Source organism: Eriocheir sinensis, unplaced genomic scaffold (genome assembly GCF_024679095.1).
Source record: "Eriocheir sinensis breed Jianghai 21 unplaced genomic scaffold, ASM2467909v1 Scaffold257, whole genome shotgun sequence".
Taxonomy (NCBI): Eukaryota; Metazoa; Arthropoda; class Malacostraca; order Decapoda; family Varunidae; genus Eriocheir; species Eriocheir sinensis.
Genome location: NW_026111562.1, coordinates 57,066 through 73,821, shown reverse-complemented (window position 1 = coordinate 73,821; position 16,756 = coordinate 57,066). Strand labels below are relative to the sequence as shown.

The 16,756-nt window shown below is 44.5% G+C and overlaps 1 long non-coding RNA gene across 1 annotated transcript in view; it reads right to left on the bottom strand.

Moving 5' to 3' along the window:
- Window positions 1–3,407: 3,407 nt before the first annotated feature.
- LOC126991287 (uncharacterized) overlaps window positions 3,408–16,756 on the bottom strand; it is a 68,915-nt gene continuing 55,566 nt past the window's right edge. Inside the window, exons 2-3 of the long non-coding RNA XR_007745371.1 lie at window positions 5,992–6,171; window positions 3,408–3,535 (exon numbers count right to left, since the gene is read on the bottom strand). This is a non-coding gene — a long non-coding RNA (uncharacterized LOC126991287). The remainder of the gene's footprint in view (window positions 3,536–5,991; window positions 6,172–16,756) is intronic.

The window sequence follows — 16,756 nt, the reverse complement described above, 5'->3', positions numbered from 1 at the left end:
GACCCTTCCTCTGTACTGTGAACCTAAAGAAACACACATATGACCAGGCTTTCCTAGGAGTTGTGGGCATTTCCAGGGGTAGTTTTGTGACCCTTCCTCTGTACTGTGAACCTAAGAAAACACACATTTGACAAGGTTTTCCTAGGAGTTGTGGGCATTTCCAGGGGTAGTTTTGTGACCCTGGTGGTAGTGTGACCCTTCCTCTGTACCGTGAACCTAAGGAAGCACACATATGACCAGGCTTTCCTAGGAGTTGTGGGCATTTCCCAGAGTAGTTGTGTGACCCTGGTGGTAGTGTGACCCTTCCTCTGTACAGTGAACCTAAGGAAACACACATTTGACCAGGCTTTTCTAGGAGTTGTGGGCATTTCCCAGGGTAGTTGTGTGACCCTGGTGGTAGTGTGACTCTTCCTCTGTACCGTGAACCTAAGGAAACACACATTTGACCAGGCTTTCCCTAGGATTTGTGGGCATTTCCCAGGGTAGTTGTGTGACCCTGGTGGTAGTGTGACCCTTCCTTTGTACCGTGAACCTAAAGAAGCACATATTTGGCAAGGCTTTCCCTAGGATTTGTGGGCATTTCCCAGGGTAGTTGTGTGACCCTGGTGGTAGTTTGACCCTTCCTCTGTACCATGAACCTAAGGGAACACACATTTGACAAGGCTTTCCCTAGGATTTGTGGACATTTCCCAGGGTAGTTGTGTGACCCTGGTGGTAGTTTGACCCTTCCTCTGTACCATGAACCTAAGGGAACACACTTTTGACCAGACTTCCCTAGGAGTTGTGGGCATTTCCCGGATTAGGTGTGTGACCCTGGTGGTAGTGTGACCCTTCCTCTGTACTGTGAACCTAAAGAAACACACATTTGACCAGGCTTTCCTAGGAGTTGTGGGCATTTCCCGGGTTAGGTGTGTGACCCTTCCTCTGTACCGTGAACCTAAGGAAACACACATTAGAACTCAACCCACCTCCGTTTTGGCCCTGGGAGGTGGTTGGTGTGAGGGTCTGAACCAGGCTCACCAGCAGGGACTTGGCACGACACACACTTTAACTTGTGACTATAATTCAGCCTCTGACTGCTGCTGCTGCTGCGGTCATAACTTTGGGGTGTAACAGTTTTTTTTTTTTTTTTTTTTTTTTTTTGTGTGTGTGTGAAGAGGAAGAGGAAGGAAGATTATAGATTTTTCCTTTTCAGATGTGGAGGTAACTCTCTCTCTCTCTCTCTCAGGAATGAGAAAATACAGGTTGATTTTATATACTTATTATTATTATTATTATTATTATTATTATTATTATTATTATTATTATTATTATTATTATTACTGATCGTGCAACTGATGGAAGCTGGGACAGGAAGTTGCTGATATTTGGTAAGTTACTATTGTCTCTTTCAACCATGATTTCTACCAGTCTACCAATATTCGCCCAACATCCCTCTGCCAGTTTTTTCCACAATTCAACCATCAGTCATCACAAGTTCAACCCAAAAACTCAACTTGTTCAAAACTTTTTCAACTCTGTAACCCCAAAATTTCAACCCAAGACCTGACATTCAACCACGATTTCTACCATTCCACCACAATCTACCGGGACCTAACCACCATAAATCTTTTCAGGGCTATGGCTGACTGGCTGGTGCTGTCTGGTCACTCAGCTCAGCAAGGGACTGAAGTTGAACTCTCTCTCTCCCATTGAAAAGAAGAGAGAGAGAGTGTGTTCCATCTCATCCTCTCTCCCTCTCTCTCTATTCCCCCAACATCCAGGCGGCATCTTGGGAGGGGAGGGGAGGGGAAGAGAAGAAAAGGGAAGGGAAGGGAAGGGAAGGGAAGGGAAGAGAAGAATACAATAGCTCACTGGTGGACAGAGGAAAGAGACAAGGAAGAAGATGAAGAGTAGGTTTAAATATATCCATTGTAATATATATTTCCAAACTTTATTAGTCTTCTCTTTATAAAATACAGGGAGAGAGTTAGTTCCATCTCTCTCTCATCTCTGCCCTTCAATTAATCTCCTCCATCTTCTCCCAACAGGACTGTCTCGTCTGGTCTCCCCCAGCATCCAGGCAGCATCTTGAAGGCCTGACTGGTTCCTTCGGCTCAGTGGTCTCGTCTCTGTCTCCCTCCCTGCAAGAGTCTGGCAGAGTTTAGTGCCAAGAATGTGTGTGTGTGTGTGTGTGTGTGTGTGTGTGTGTGTGTGTGTGTGTGTGTGTGTGTCTCTCTCTCTCTCTCTCTCTCTCTCTCTCTCTCAGCCCCAGGCCCACAGGGTGTCCCCCACAGTGTGTTGACAACCCCACAGACACATGCCCCCAGACACATAAGAACCCCCCCTCTCTCTCTCTCTCTCTCTCTCTCTGCAAGAAGTGTCAGTTTGCTCAATAAATATACAAGCAATTTCTGGTGTTTTTTTCGTCCATTCTGCAAAGTTTACAAAGACACAGACCTTGATAAAAGTGGAGATTACAAAGAAACGAAAATGAGGAGGAAGAGGAAAGATTAAGCTATTTTTTGGCATAGGAGGAAAGGAGGAAGAGAGGAAGGAAAAGGGAGAGAAATGGAGTTGAACTTGGAGGAGGAAATGAACGAAACCACTAAAATTACGCTGGAGAAATACACAGACCTTTTATAAAAGTGGAGATAGGAGAGGAATGAAAAGGAGGAGGAGGAAAAGGAAAGAGTAAGCTATTTTTTGGTGTAGGAGAAAAGGAGGAAGAGGTGGAAAATGGAGGAAAATGGACTTGAACTTGGAGGAGGAAATGAATGAAACCACCAAAATTATGCCAGAAATACACAGACCTCGATAAAAAAATGGAGATAACGGAACTGAAAAGGATGAGGAGGAAAAGGAAGATGGGAGGAGGAAGAGAAAAGATTAAGCTATTTTTTGGCATAGGAGGAAAGGAGGAAGAGGTGGAGGAAAGAGGAGAAAAATGGACTTGAACTTGGAGGAGGAAATGAACAAAACCACCAAAACTGCCGGAGAAATACAATAATCTTGATAAAAGTGGAGATTAAAGAGAAACGAAGATGAGGAGGTAAAAGAGGAAGACAAGAGGAGGAAGAGGAAAGATTAAGCAGTTTTTTGGTATAGGAGGAAAGGAGGAAGAGAGGAAGGAAAAATGAGAAAATGGACTTGAACTTGGAGGAGGAAATGAACGAAACCCCCAAAAGTGCGCCGGAGAAATACACAGACCTTGATAAAAGTGGAGATAACTGGGAAACGAAGAGGAGGAGGAAGAAGAAGACAGGAGGAGGAAGAGGAAAGATTAAGCTTATTTTTTGGCATAGGAGGAAAGGAAGAAGAGAGGAAAGAAGGGAAAACGGAGGAAACCTGGAGAGAATCAGTGAGAGAAAGGACCTGTTTTCAAGGCAGCCCCTAACCTGACGTAACCTTGGGCCTGAGCATACACAGGGGTGGGTTGCTTCACTCTCCCACCATCTCCATCCGCCCTCCCCCATGTCATGAGGTGCGTGGGTGTCCCTCGGTGGTCTCCTGGGCCCACTGGAGGGCTGAGTCTGGTCTCATCTCGGTTCCTTCCCTGCAAGAACCATCACGGAGTTAGTGTGTGTGTGTGTGTGTGTGCGTCAACTTCAAGTGCCAATATCTCTGCAAGGACAACAGTTAGGAACACAATATTCTAACACAAGATGCTCCTAACACTCGCCTACAACACCTGTAACTGGCAGTGCTTCTAGCTCCTGAGACACGAGGAACCAAATCATTTGGGGATGTCGTGGACCTTGTGAGAGGTGACCCTTCGCTACCAGGACTAGGCTGGGATGGCTGGCTTTTGGACCCTCAACGGGGAGCACGGCTAAGTATGCGAGTTAACCGCATGAAGGGTCACTTTGGACCATGTTCTGAGAAATGGTTACAAGCAGGAGTTCACAGATGCAAATTCTACTACTAATAACAAGGGCTCCACGACCTGATGTGTGAATAGACAGGGAGTGAGCGCGTAGGCAGGAAGTGCCGGGAGGCGGAACACTCGTGGGTCCTCCTATGGACGGGTATAAGGCCGGCGGGCATGAACTGTTCACGTGGGCGTTGTCATGACGTTTTGTGACGTGTTGTGATATAAAACGACACGGTGGTGACGATTTGTATGGTAGCCGCTGGCCCTATATAAGAGCTCCTCGGCAAGGAGCAGGAGTGTCGCATTCACCAATTCAGTAACAGTCAACCTATTTTGGGGCTGTGGCCATTACTGTACTTGAGGCAACACTGGTGAGTAGAATTACGAGACTCTGTTAGGAGAAGCCGTATTTCTTGTGACTGTGTAGCATGTGATCGTTCTGGAGTATTAGGAACTTTGTTATGTTGAGTAGGAACATTCAGTGTTGTTGGTAGTGAAACGTAACCAACCGTACATGTGTGTTTCATTAGTGACTGGTCGCTACGAGTGTGTCTGCCGTGAAGATTGTTGATTTCATTTGGGCGTGTGACAATCAGTAGTGACGTTAACTTGTTGATTCTGTACTTACTGATGTGCTCAGGTATATTCCTTTTACTGTTAGAATAAATATTATAAGCAACTTAGTCATTACCATCCCCGTACTACACCTCCCTCTGACACGTTAGCAACTTATTAAGTGTGTAAACAGGAGTACAAAATGTCCCACTCAATCCTTTTACATTTGCCGACTTCTAACCTGAAAACTGCCTCCTTCATCCCAATAGCTGGAAAAATTTATAGTTATCATTAAAATCGTCAATTGCAGATGTCTTTGGGGAATAATTAAGGGTCAAAACCAAGTAATTATGATGCCCTGAGTACGACAATCTGGCACCACCGCTCAGAAGACACTTTGGCTCGGAAGATAGTTTTTGGACATGAGGAATTGACTATTTTAACAGGGACGACTACCAACACAGGGACGGCTACCGGCACAGGGACGGCTACCAACACAGGGACGGCTACCAACACAGGGACAGCTACCAACACAGGGACGACTACCAACACAGGGACGGCTACCGACACAGGGACGACTAACAACACAGAGACGACTACCAACAAAGAGACGACTACCAACACGGGGACGGCTACCGACACAGGGACAACTAGCAACACAGGGACAGCTAACAACACAGGGACAGCTTCCACCAGTATTTTGTCACCTTTGAGAGTGGTAAGTGTAATCCTTCGCCTCCTAAAATCTTATTCAGTTTCCTTTGTGTAGTGAGCATACCAATTCTTGACAGCATAGTTATTTTCATGGTATATAATAAAATTAATAGAGAGAGAGAGAGAGAGAGAGAGAGAGAGAGAGAGAGAGAGAGAGAGAGAGAGAGAGAAAAAAAAAGTCAAACTAACTCATAATTGGATAAAGGTAGAACAACACAGATAGTGTCAAAAGAAAGAAGATTAAATACTCTACAAATACACAAGAGCGAATCTCAAACAAACAAACAGGAAGCAGAGAAAAACATCCTTGACCCTGGTAGAGCGACACCAGAAATTGAAAAACAAGAATTAAAAATGTCAATTAAAATAGAAACTACTCAAAATTGGATAAAGATAGAAACATACAGATAAGTGTCAAAAGAAAGACAATTAAATACTCTACAAATACACAAAAGCGAGTCTCAAACATACAAACAGAAAGCAGAGAAAAACATCCTTGAACCTGGTAGAGCGACCCCGGAAATTGAAAAACGTGTATGAAAAATGTTGATAAAAATGGGAATTACTCAAAATTGGATAAAGATAGGAACATGCAGGTAGCGCTAAAAGTAAGAGAAAGGATCAATCAACAACTTCATAAGAGAAAATCTCAAACAAACAAACAAACAAGCACACTCGTATACCTGGTAAAACGAGCCTACGGTGTTAAGACTAGAGGGAAGACTCATAAAAAGTTCTGATAAAAGTCAAAATAAGTCATAATTGAATAAAGATAGAAGGATGCAGATCAAGCCAAAAGAAAGAGAAATGATGAATCTACAACTCCTTCAGAGGAAATCATAAACAAACAAATAACCACTCTAATATACCTGGTAGAGCGATCCCATGGTGGCGCTGGTGGGAGGAATCACATTGTTGACGAAGAAGATGAGGGCATCCTCGGGTCTCAGGGGAATTCTCTTGCGCATGAGGAAGTAGAATTGACCGACTGGCAAAGGAACCAAATACTTCTTTTCGATACGAGCTTGAGGGGCCTTCTCCACGATGACCTGTAATAGTAGTAGTAGTAGTAGTAGTAGTAATAGTGGTAGTAGTAGTAGTAGTAGTAGTAGTAGTAGTAGTAGTAGTAGTAGTAGTAGTAGTAGTAGTAGTAGATAGAGAGAGAGAGAATGACACATACACACTCTCTCAATCATATGAGAGAGAGAGAGAGAGAGAGAGAGAGAGAGAGAGAGAGAGAGAGAGAGAGAGAGAGAGAGAGAGAGAGAGAGACAAACCACAACACTACCACAACACCAATAAATCAATGTATAATCTGTTTTCACCCCGGAGATGCGCACTGAGGCCGCGCGCACCTCTGGATCACTCCCCTACACACAGGCTATACAAGTGAACAGGGTAATTACTATATGTTATTACCCCGGTGATGCGCACTGAGGCCGCGCGCACCTCTGGATCACTCCCCTACACACAGGCTATACAAGTGAACAGGGTAACCACGTGTAACTATTTTACCCTCACGTCAACAAGTTTCAAAGGCCAAAATGGCGCTCAGTTGAGTTTTCCTTAATGATTTTTTAGGCTCACAGTACAGAGGAAGGGTCAAGCTGTCAACAGGATCACAAAACTAACCCTGGAAATGCCCATGACTCCTTCGAAAGCCTTGGCAAATGTGTGTTTTCTTTGGTTCACGGTAGAGAGGAAGGGTCAAACTGTCACCAGGGTCAAAACACAAACCCTAGAAATGCCCACTACTCCTAGGAAAGCATTGTCAAATATGTGTTTTCAGGTTCACGGTAAAGAGGAGAGGTCAAACTGTCACCAGGGTCACGAAACTACCCCTGGAAATGCCCGAAACTCTTGGGAAAGCCTTGTCAAATGTGTGTTTTTTTTAGGTTCACAGTACAGAGATGGAGTCAAACTGCCACCAGGGTCACAAAACTACCCCTGGAAATGCCCAAAATCCCTCCGAAAGTCTTGTCAAATGTATGCTTCCTTAGGTTCACGGTACAGAGGAGGGGTCAAACTGCCACCACGGTCACAAAGCTACCCCTGGAAATGCCCAAAACGCCTATGAAAGCCTTGTCAAATGTATGTTTTCTTAGGTTCACGGTACAGAGGAGGGGTCGAACTGCCACCAAGGTCACAAAACTACCCCTGGAAATGCCCACAAGTACTACGAAAGCCTTGTCAAATGTGTATTGTTTTTTTGGTTCACGGTACAGAGGAAGGGTCAAACTGTCACCAGGGTCACAAAACTACCCCTGAAAATGCCCACAACTCCTAGGGAAGCCTTGTCAAATGTATGTTTTCTTAGGTTCACAGTACAAAGGAAGGGTCAAACTACCACCAGGGTCACAAAACTACCCCTGGAAATGCCCACAACTCCTAGGAAAGCCTTGTCAAATGTGTGTTTTCTTATGTTCATGGTACAGAGGAAGGGTAAGACTACCACCAGGGTCACAAAACTACCCCTGGAGATGCCCATAACTTGTCAAATGTGTGTTGTCTTAGGCTCACGGTGCAGAGGAAAGGTCAAACTGTTACCAGGGTCACAAAACTACCCTGCTGGAAATGCCCACAACTACTACGAAAGCCTTGTCAAATGTGTGTTTTGTTAGGTTCACGGTACTGAGGAAGGGTCACAGTACCACCCGGGTCACAAAACTACCCCTGGAAATGCCCAGAACTCCTAGGAAAGCCTTGTCAAATGTGTTTTTTCTTAGGTTCACGGTACTGAGGAAGGGTCGAACTACCACCAGGGTCACAAAACTACACCTGGAAATGCTCACAAGTACTACGAAAGTCTTGTCAAATGTGTGTTTTCTTAGGTTCACGGTACTGAGGAAGGGTCGAACTACCACCAGGGTCACAAAACTACCCCTGGAAATGCTCACAACAACTACGAAAGCCTTGTCAAATGTGTGTTTTCTCAAGTTCACGGTACAGAGGAAGGGTTAAACTGTCACCAGGGTCACAAAGCTACCCATGGAAATGCCCACAACTCCTAGAGAAGCCTTGTCAAATGTGTTTTTTCTTATGTTCACGGTACAGAGGAAGGGTCGAACTACCACTAGGGTCACAAAACTACCCCTGGAAATGCCCACAACTACTACGAAAGCCTTGTCAAATGTGTGTTTTGTTAGGTTCACGATACTGAGGAAGGGTCACGCTACCACCAGGGTCACAAAACTACCCCTGGAAATGCCCACAACTCCTAGGGAAGCCTTGTCAAATGTATGTTTTCTTAGGTTCACGGTACAGAGGAAGGGTCAAACTACCACCAGGGTCACAAAACTACCCCTGGAAATGCCCACAACTCCTAGGAAAGCCTTGTCAAATGTGTGTTTTCTCATGTTCACGGTATAGAGGAAGGGTCAAACTACCACCAGGGTAAAAAAAACTACCCCTGGAAATGCCCAGAACTTGTCAAATGTGTGTTTTCTTAGGTTCACGGTACAGAGGAAAGGTCAAACTGTTATCAGGGTCACAAAACTACTCTGCTGGAAATACCCACAACTACTACGAAAACCTTGTCAAATGTGTGTTTTGTTAGGATCACGGTACTGAGGAAGGGTCACACTACCACCAGGGTCACAAAACTACCCCTAGAAATGCCCACTACTCCTAGGAAAGCATTGTCAAATATGTGTTTTCAGGTTCACGGTAAAGAGGAGAGGTCGAACTACCACCAGGGTCAAAAAACTACCCCTAGAAATGCCCACTACTCCCAGGAAAGCATTGTCAAATATGTGTTTTCAGGTTCACGGTAAAGAGGAGAGGTCGAACTACCACCAGGGTCACAAAACTACCCCTGGAAATGCTCACAATTACTACGAAAGCCTTGTCAAATGTGTGTTTTCTAAGGTTCACGGTACAGAGGAAGGGTCAAACTGTCACCAGGGTCACAAAACTACCCCTGGAAATGCCCACAACTCCTGGGAAAGCCTTGTCAAATGTGTGTTTCCTTAGGTTCACGGTACAGAGGAGTCAAACTACCACCAGGGTCACAAAACTACACCCTAACTTAATGTTCCAATACTTACTACTGACAGGTACTACTTACGTCTTCCCTCACACGACTCCTAAACCAACCAATACGTTCTTAATGACACAAAGACTGACAGGTGCTTCAATTTTACCTCAAACCACTAAAAAGATCATTGCACTGTTCATTAACTTCATACTGACAGGTGTTGAAATCTTAATTACCTCACACGACTATCAGCGCAGGTAACACACACACACACACACACACACACACACACACACACACATACACACACGTACCTTCCCTCCTCCTCTCTTTACGTCCAGATAGCAAACAGCCAGTCCTTTTTCCTCTCTCTTCCTCCTCCCCCTCCCTTCCTCCTCTTCCTCCCTCCTTTCCTCCCTCCCTTCCTCCTCCTCCCTCTCTCTCCATTCCCTTGTTTCCTCCCCTTTTTATCCGTTCATAGTCAATTAGTTAGGTAGTTAGAGAGTTAAGTAGTAGTAGTAGTAATGGAGGTGGTAGTCTGTGTGTGTGTGTGTGTGTGTGTGTGTGTGTGTGTAATTCACCTCTCGGTCTGCTGCGAGTCTCTCTCGAGACAGCCAGCCGTTCCCCTACGGAAGAGCACAGAGCTCATAGTACCAATCTTTGGGTAGGACTGAGACCACTCACACACAACACACCGTGACAACGAGGTCACAACTCCTTGCCTGACGTCGCGTACCTACTCACTGCTAGGTGAACAGGGGCTACACGTGAAAGAAGATAAACCCAACTTATCTTAAACCGGCCGGGGAATCGAACCCCGGTCCTTATGGTTGTGAGCCAGACGCTCTACCCCTGAGCTACCGGGCCGTGTGTGTGTGTGTGTGTGTGTGTGTGTGTGTGTGTGTGTGTACATTGGTAAATTGTTATGTGCGTAGATCTGAGAGAGAGAGAGAGAGAGAGAGAGAGAGAGAGAGAGAGAGAGAGAGAGAGAGAGAGTGTGTGTGTGTGTGTGTGTGTGTGTGTGTGTGTGTGTGTGTGTGTGTGTGTGTGTGTGTGTGTGTGTGTGTGTGTGTGTGTGTGTGTGTGTGTGTGTGTGTGTGTGTGTGTGTGTGTGTGTGTGTTGATGTGCTGAATTAGTCTTTTCTCTTGTAATTATTTTTCGTATATTTTATTTAGCCCTTCATATAAATCTCTTTTTCCTTTAAATTTGAGTTATTTATCTTTTTATCTTGTTATATTTCCCCCTAAGGTCCATATAATTAATTCTTTCCTCTTTGTCTGATGCAAAGTTTTCTGAGGTTCTTTCTCAGACCTTTCCAGGAAGCACAAATGATTTCCCTTCCAAATATTCTTCTATTTCCTACATTTTTTTCTAATTTTGCGTTGGTTTTCATGTTTTCTTTTTCATCTTAAATTTCACTTGGTCTTTTTTTCTTTTAATCAAGCTGTTTTTGTCTTAGATTGGACTCTCTCTCTCTCTCTCTCTATATATATATATATATATATATATGTTTTTTTTACAATGAAATCCAGATTCCCTCTTTCCACTGAATTTAAATTACGGACATTTTTTCCTCATATATTTAATTCATCACTTTTTCCTCCCACTTTTCCTCCTGCTCAGACGGTCGCAACACCCTCCCCGCCCGCGTCTCGTCCGTCCTTCTTTGCATTGAATTTAAATTACGGACATTTTTTCCTCATATTTATATCATCACTCTTTTCTTTCCACTTTTCCTCCTGATCAGATTGTCGCACCCCACCCCCCGATCCCGCGTCCCGCCCTTCCCGCCCTTGTCCCGTTACAACACCGCGGGATGGGACCTTCTGTATGTGATAAGTATGCCGGGATGAGTGTCAGGCCTCTTAATTATTCTTACCTTTACAGTTCAAGTATGTTTAATAACGATACGAGCCACGCGATCCACGTTAGTGGCCGCTACCACGGAGCACGATGGGAAGTCAGGGGTGGGTCCAGCTAATATGTTTATGAACGCTACGAATCATGCGTTAGTGGCCGCTACCACGGAGCACGATGGGAAGTCAGGGGTGGGTCCAGCTAATATGTTTATGAACGCTACGAATCATGCGTTAGTGGCCACGGAGCACGATGGGAAGTCAACAAACAGTGTCGCGGGACCATGCTGGCGAGTGGCGATATCAGTATCAATGGAGGGGAGACTGTTTCACGGCCTCAACTTCCTGTGTGATGGGAGCCGCCGCCCCGTTATGCTCTTGGAGGAAGAATGGTTAATGATAAGCCGGAGTTACTTATAATAATAATAATAATAATAATAATAATAATAATAATAATAATAATAATAATAATAATAATAATGATAATAATCAGTGTGTGTGTGTGTGTGTGTGTGTGTGTGTGTGTGTGTGTGTGTGCATGCTTAAATTGTTACGTGCGTAAGTGAATGTGCGTATATTTTCATTCATTCTGGAGAGAGAGAGACTAATATTGGAGAACTCTTATCATTTGTCTCTCTCTCTCTCTCTCTCTCTCTCTGTCATGCGTATATTCATTTTCATTTTTTTTCTCGTTATTTTTATTTTTTGTTTTCTCTCTTCTTTTAGTTTCCTCCTTTCCTCTCTTCCTTCTCTCCCCCTTTCCCTCCGTCTCTTCTCTCTTCTCCTCTTCCCTATTTCTTTCCTCCTTCTCCCTCCTTCATATTATTCCTTCCTTTCTCTTCCCTTAATATTTCTCCCTCCTCTCCCTTCCCTTTTTCCTTCATATTTCTACTTCCTCACTAATCTTTTCACACACACACACACACACACACACACACACACACACACACACACACACACACACACACACACACACACAGTCACCCTTTCAATCTCTGCGGCATTTTTTCCCTTCTCTGAATATGCCGATTTTCATTTTCTGCCCTGATGACCTCTAGTATTGACCTGACCTGTTCACGATTGCGCCAAGAGTAATGGGGACTGGAAGGCGACGCGTTCTACTGGGATCTGATTTTTTTGGGGGGGGGCTTCTTCAGTGACTCCAAAGGTTAGATTATGAGATGGATGGCCGACTCTTTTTAGCTTCCTCTTCTTCTTCTGCTTCTTATCTTTCCTCTTTATATTTTTATCTTTATTTCTTCTTTTTCATCTTCTAATCTTCTTCTTCTTCTTCATCTTTTTCTGCTTCTTCTTCTTCCTCTCCTTTTTCCTTTTTATTTTATTTTCGTTTCTTCTTCTTCTTCTTCTTCTTCTTCTTCTTCTTCTTCTTCTTCTTTTACTTTTTCTTCTTCTTCTGCTTCCTCTTCGTTTTTCTTTTTATTTTATTTTCATTTCTTCTCCTTCTCCTTCTTTTCTTCTTCTTCCTCTTCTTCTTCTCTTTCCTCTTATTTTTCCTCTTTTTTATTTTTATTTTCCTTTTTTTTTTCGTCTTATTTATTTTTCCCTTTTATCATTTTCTTTTCTTTTTCTTTTCGTTTTCCTCTTTTTTCTTTCCTCTTTCTCTTTTCTTTTTCTTTCTTCTTCTCTTTCCTCTTTTTTCTTTTCCTTCTTTTTCATCCTCTTTCTTTTCCTTTTCCTTCTTTTCTTTTTTTCCTTTTTTTCTCTTCCTCTCTTTCTTTTCATTTTTCTTCTTTCTTCCTCTTTATTCCTCTAATGTACCCTTTCTTCTATTTCTTCACCTTCTTCATCTTCATCATCTTCTTCTTGTCGTAGTAAAAGGTGTCACGTGTACTCATGTTATCAGCAGCGGAAACGATATCCTGTCACCAGCAAGCCTTTGTTGTCTCCAGACTCTCACACACACACACACACACACACACACACACACACACACACACACACACACACACACACACACACACCCTTCTCATGTCAACTATTTGCAAGAGCTGAAAAGGATATCACTCGGTTTTTCATGAGGGTTTTTTTCACTTTCAGGGTACAGAAGAAGGATCCAACCATCACCAGGGTCTTTCAACTAGCCCTGAAAATGACCCAAACTCCTACGAAAACGGTATCAAATATGTGTTCCCTGGGCGCCGCATCGCTTGAGTGTATGGCCTGCAGGGAAAGGTTACCCGACCCCTTCTTGGGAGTTCACGAATACACACTGAAGCAGATTAACCGAACGAAGATTAAAGGGAATGGGACGTGAAATTAATCATAAGAGAACCGAAAGGGAGTTCACGAAGAGACTGAAGCAGATTAACCGAACGAAGATTAAAGGGATTGGGACGTGAAATTAATCATAAGAGAACCGAAAGGGAGTTCACGAATACACACTGAAGCAGATTAACCGAACGAAACTTAAAGGGAATGGGACGTGAAATTAGTCATGGGAAAACCGAAAGGGAGTTTAAGAATGATACCTGCTGATGCAACCTGGACGAAGACAAACTGACCACTGAGGCACAAAAATATGGGACACACAAACGAGAGAAGAGAAAAAATAAACAAATAAAGAAACACGATCAACAAACTTACTGAACGAAAGTATAAGGGAATAAGACGGGTCATTAATTATATGAAGACGGAAAAGGCTGGAGAGAGAGAGAGAGAGAGAGAGAGAGAGAGAGAGAGAGAGAGAGAGAGAGAGAGAGAGAGAGAGAGAGAGAGAGAGAGAGAATTGATTAGCTTGACAAGTGTTAGTAAAGTCTCCGGAACTGATATCCAAATTTCACTATTCCATTATATACAATTAAAGGAGGAGCAGGAGGAGAAGGAGGAGGAGGAGGAGGAGGAGGAGGAGGAGGAGGAAAAGAAGGAAGAGGAGGAGGAGGTGGAGGAGGAAGAGTCATAACTTCGTATCACATACACTCAGACTCAGACTTCCCCTCTCTCTCTCTCTCTGCTTTCTTTCTTCTCTTTGGTATTTTCTATTTTTTCCCTTCTTTTGTTAACCTTTTATTCTTCTTCTTTAATTTAATCTTGTTATTGTTGTTGTTCTTCGTCCCTTGTTCTTCTTTTTTTTCCTTTGTATTACATTTGTTATTTCTTCCCTTTCGTGTCCATCCTTATCTGATAATTTACCTTCCTTTAGTGTAAATCCTTCTCTGATCATTTCCTTCCTTTCGTGTCCATCCTTCCGTGTCCATCCTTCTCTGATCATTTCCTTCCTTTCGTGTCCATCTTCTCTGATCATTTCCTTCCTTTCGTGTCCATCATTCCCTGATCATTTCCCTTCCTTTCGTGTCCATCCTTCTCTGGTCATTTCCCTTCCTTTCGTGTCCATTCTTCTCTGATCATTTCCCTTCCTTTCGTGTCCATCCTTCTCTGATCATTTCCCTTCCTTTCGTGTCCATTCTTCTCTGATCATTTCCCTTCCTTTCGTGTCCATCCTTCTCTGATCATTTCCTTCCTTTCGTGTCCATTCTTCTCTGATCATTTCCTTCCTTTCGTGTCCATCCTTCTCTGATCATTTCCCTTCCTTTCGTGTCCATCCTTCTCTGATCATTTCCTTCCTTTCGTGTCCATCCTTCTCTGATCATTTCCTTCCTTTCGTGTCCATCCTTCTCTGATCATTTCCCTTCCTTTCGTGTCCATCCTTCTCTGATCATTTCCCTTCCTTTCGTGTCCATCCTTCTCTGATCATTTCCTATACTTTCGTGTCCATCCTTCTCTGATCATTTCCCTTCCTTTCGTGTCCATTCTTCTCTGATCATTTCCTTCCTTTCGTGTCCATCCTTCTGATCATTTCCTTCCTTTCGTGTCCATCCTTCTCTGATCATTTCCTTCCTTTCGTGTCCATTCTTCTCTGATCATTTCCTTCCTTTCGTGTCCATCCTTCTCTGATCATTTCCCTTCCTTTCGTGTCCATTCTTCTCTGATCATTTCCTTCCTTTCGTGTCCATCCTTCTCTGATCATTTCCTTCCTTTCGTGTCCATTCTTCTCTGATCATTTCCCTTCCTTTCGTGTCCATTCTTCTGATCATTTCCTTCCTTTCGTGTCCGATCATTTCCCTTCCTTCCGTCACCTGCAAGGGAGACAAAAAGCCGCATTTTCAAGCGTCTCGGCGCCTCAGTTCGCCTGTTTGAAAAGCCTCTATTGGAAGGTGCTGAGACTTTCCAGCATGGACTGTTCTGTGATCCTCGCGATAGTTTTACTCAGCTTCTGCACCTTGAACAGAGAAAGTCACCCGTGAGATCCCGGTTGATGTTCTCTGTGGCGCTGAGTAACAGTCGTACTTTGAGCCCGGAGTAAGTTGTGTCGAGGCGTCAAGTAGTACACAGCAAGTCACGCACGAAACATCCTGTCCCAGATCTGGAAACTGTAGGAAAATTATCTAAAAGGCGCCCAGTATATAATCACAAGCACAGCCATTTCTCCCCAGTGTCTCTCTCGTCCTGCCGGGAGTGGTCGCTGCTCGCTGAATTGCGTCTCCAAGAAAAGGGAGACCAAGAGTCGCTGCGAAGATACGAGAGTGAACGCCTCAGCAGTCTTTAGAAGCTCAACACTCAAGACTCAACACTCTTCCCCTGCACACACACACACACACACACACACACACACACACACACACACACACACACACACACACACACACGGTGAGCCACGATGAAGGCCAGGCTGCCCTTACTCTTGGTGTTTATTGAATCATCGTTGCTTGCGGCCGGAAATTCCTTCAGACCCCACTGGGACCCACACTGCCCTGCCCAAATTACCATCTCGGGGGATGAGGAATGGAAGAATGTTACCACCTGGGAATATAACAGGGGCGCCTGGAGCACCACCTTATACGTGCACCCCGATTCAGGGTTCAAAGGCATCAGGCTCGTGGCGGCGGGCGATGGCAGGCTGAGTGACGCCTGGTTCACGCTGGACGCCACTTGCTTCCCTGGGGACGCACAGTGGTGGGGGTTGTGGGCACGTGTGTTGAACTATGGCAGCAACAATGGCCACGGTCTTCAGTTTACAGTATGGGCTGGTGATTGTGCTCTTGGGTGCCACATAACAGGCTACTTCCCTGATTACTGGGCTGTTACTGTTGAGGCTCACGGGCCCTCAAGGTGGAGATCACAGTACCCGAATCGACAATGCACTCGTAAAGAATATACAGGTCAAAGCCTCTCATGGATAAACTGCACCTACATCCCCATCACCACCACCACCACCACCACCACCCCTACAACCACCATCACCACAACCACCATCACCATCATCGTTGTGTCGGCAGTGATAGGTGTTGGTGTTCTTGTTGTTCTTGTGGTGGTGATGTGGCGTTTCCGGCAGCGAAGGATATCAAAAGAAGGTAAAAAAACTCTCTCTCTCTCTCTCTCTCTCTCGCAAATTGTGTGTGTGTGTGTGTGTGTGTGTGTGTGAGAGAGAGAGAGAGAGAGAGAGAGAGAGAGAGAGAGAGAGAGAGAGAGAGAGAGAGAGAGAGAGAGAGAGAGAGAGAGAGAGAGAGAGAATGGAGGAACAAGAGAGGAGGAGACAAAGGAAAAGGGTTTGATGAAGGGAGGGAAAAGGAGGAGGGAAGGGCGGGAGAGGAGACGAGAAGAGAGAATAAAGAGGAGATGGAGAGAAAAGCAGGAGGAAGGGAGACGTGGGATGAAGGGAGAGAAGAGAACGAGCCATTAACACAGGGAGAGGAGAATGGAAGACAGGAGGGAAGGGAAGGAAGGAGAGATGCAGAGAAAGGGAAAGGGAAGGAGCAAAGGAGTGGAGAAGAAGAGAAGAGAAA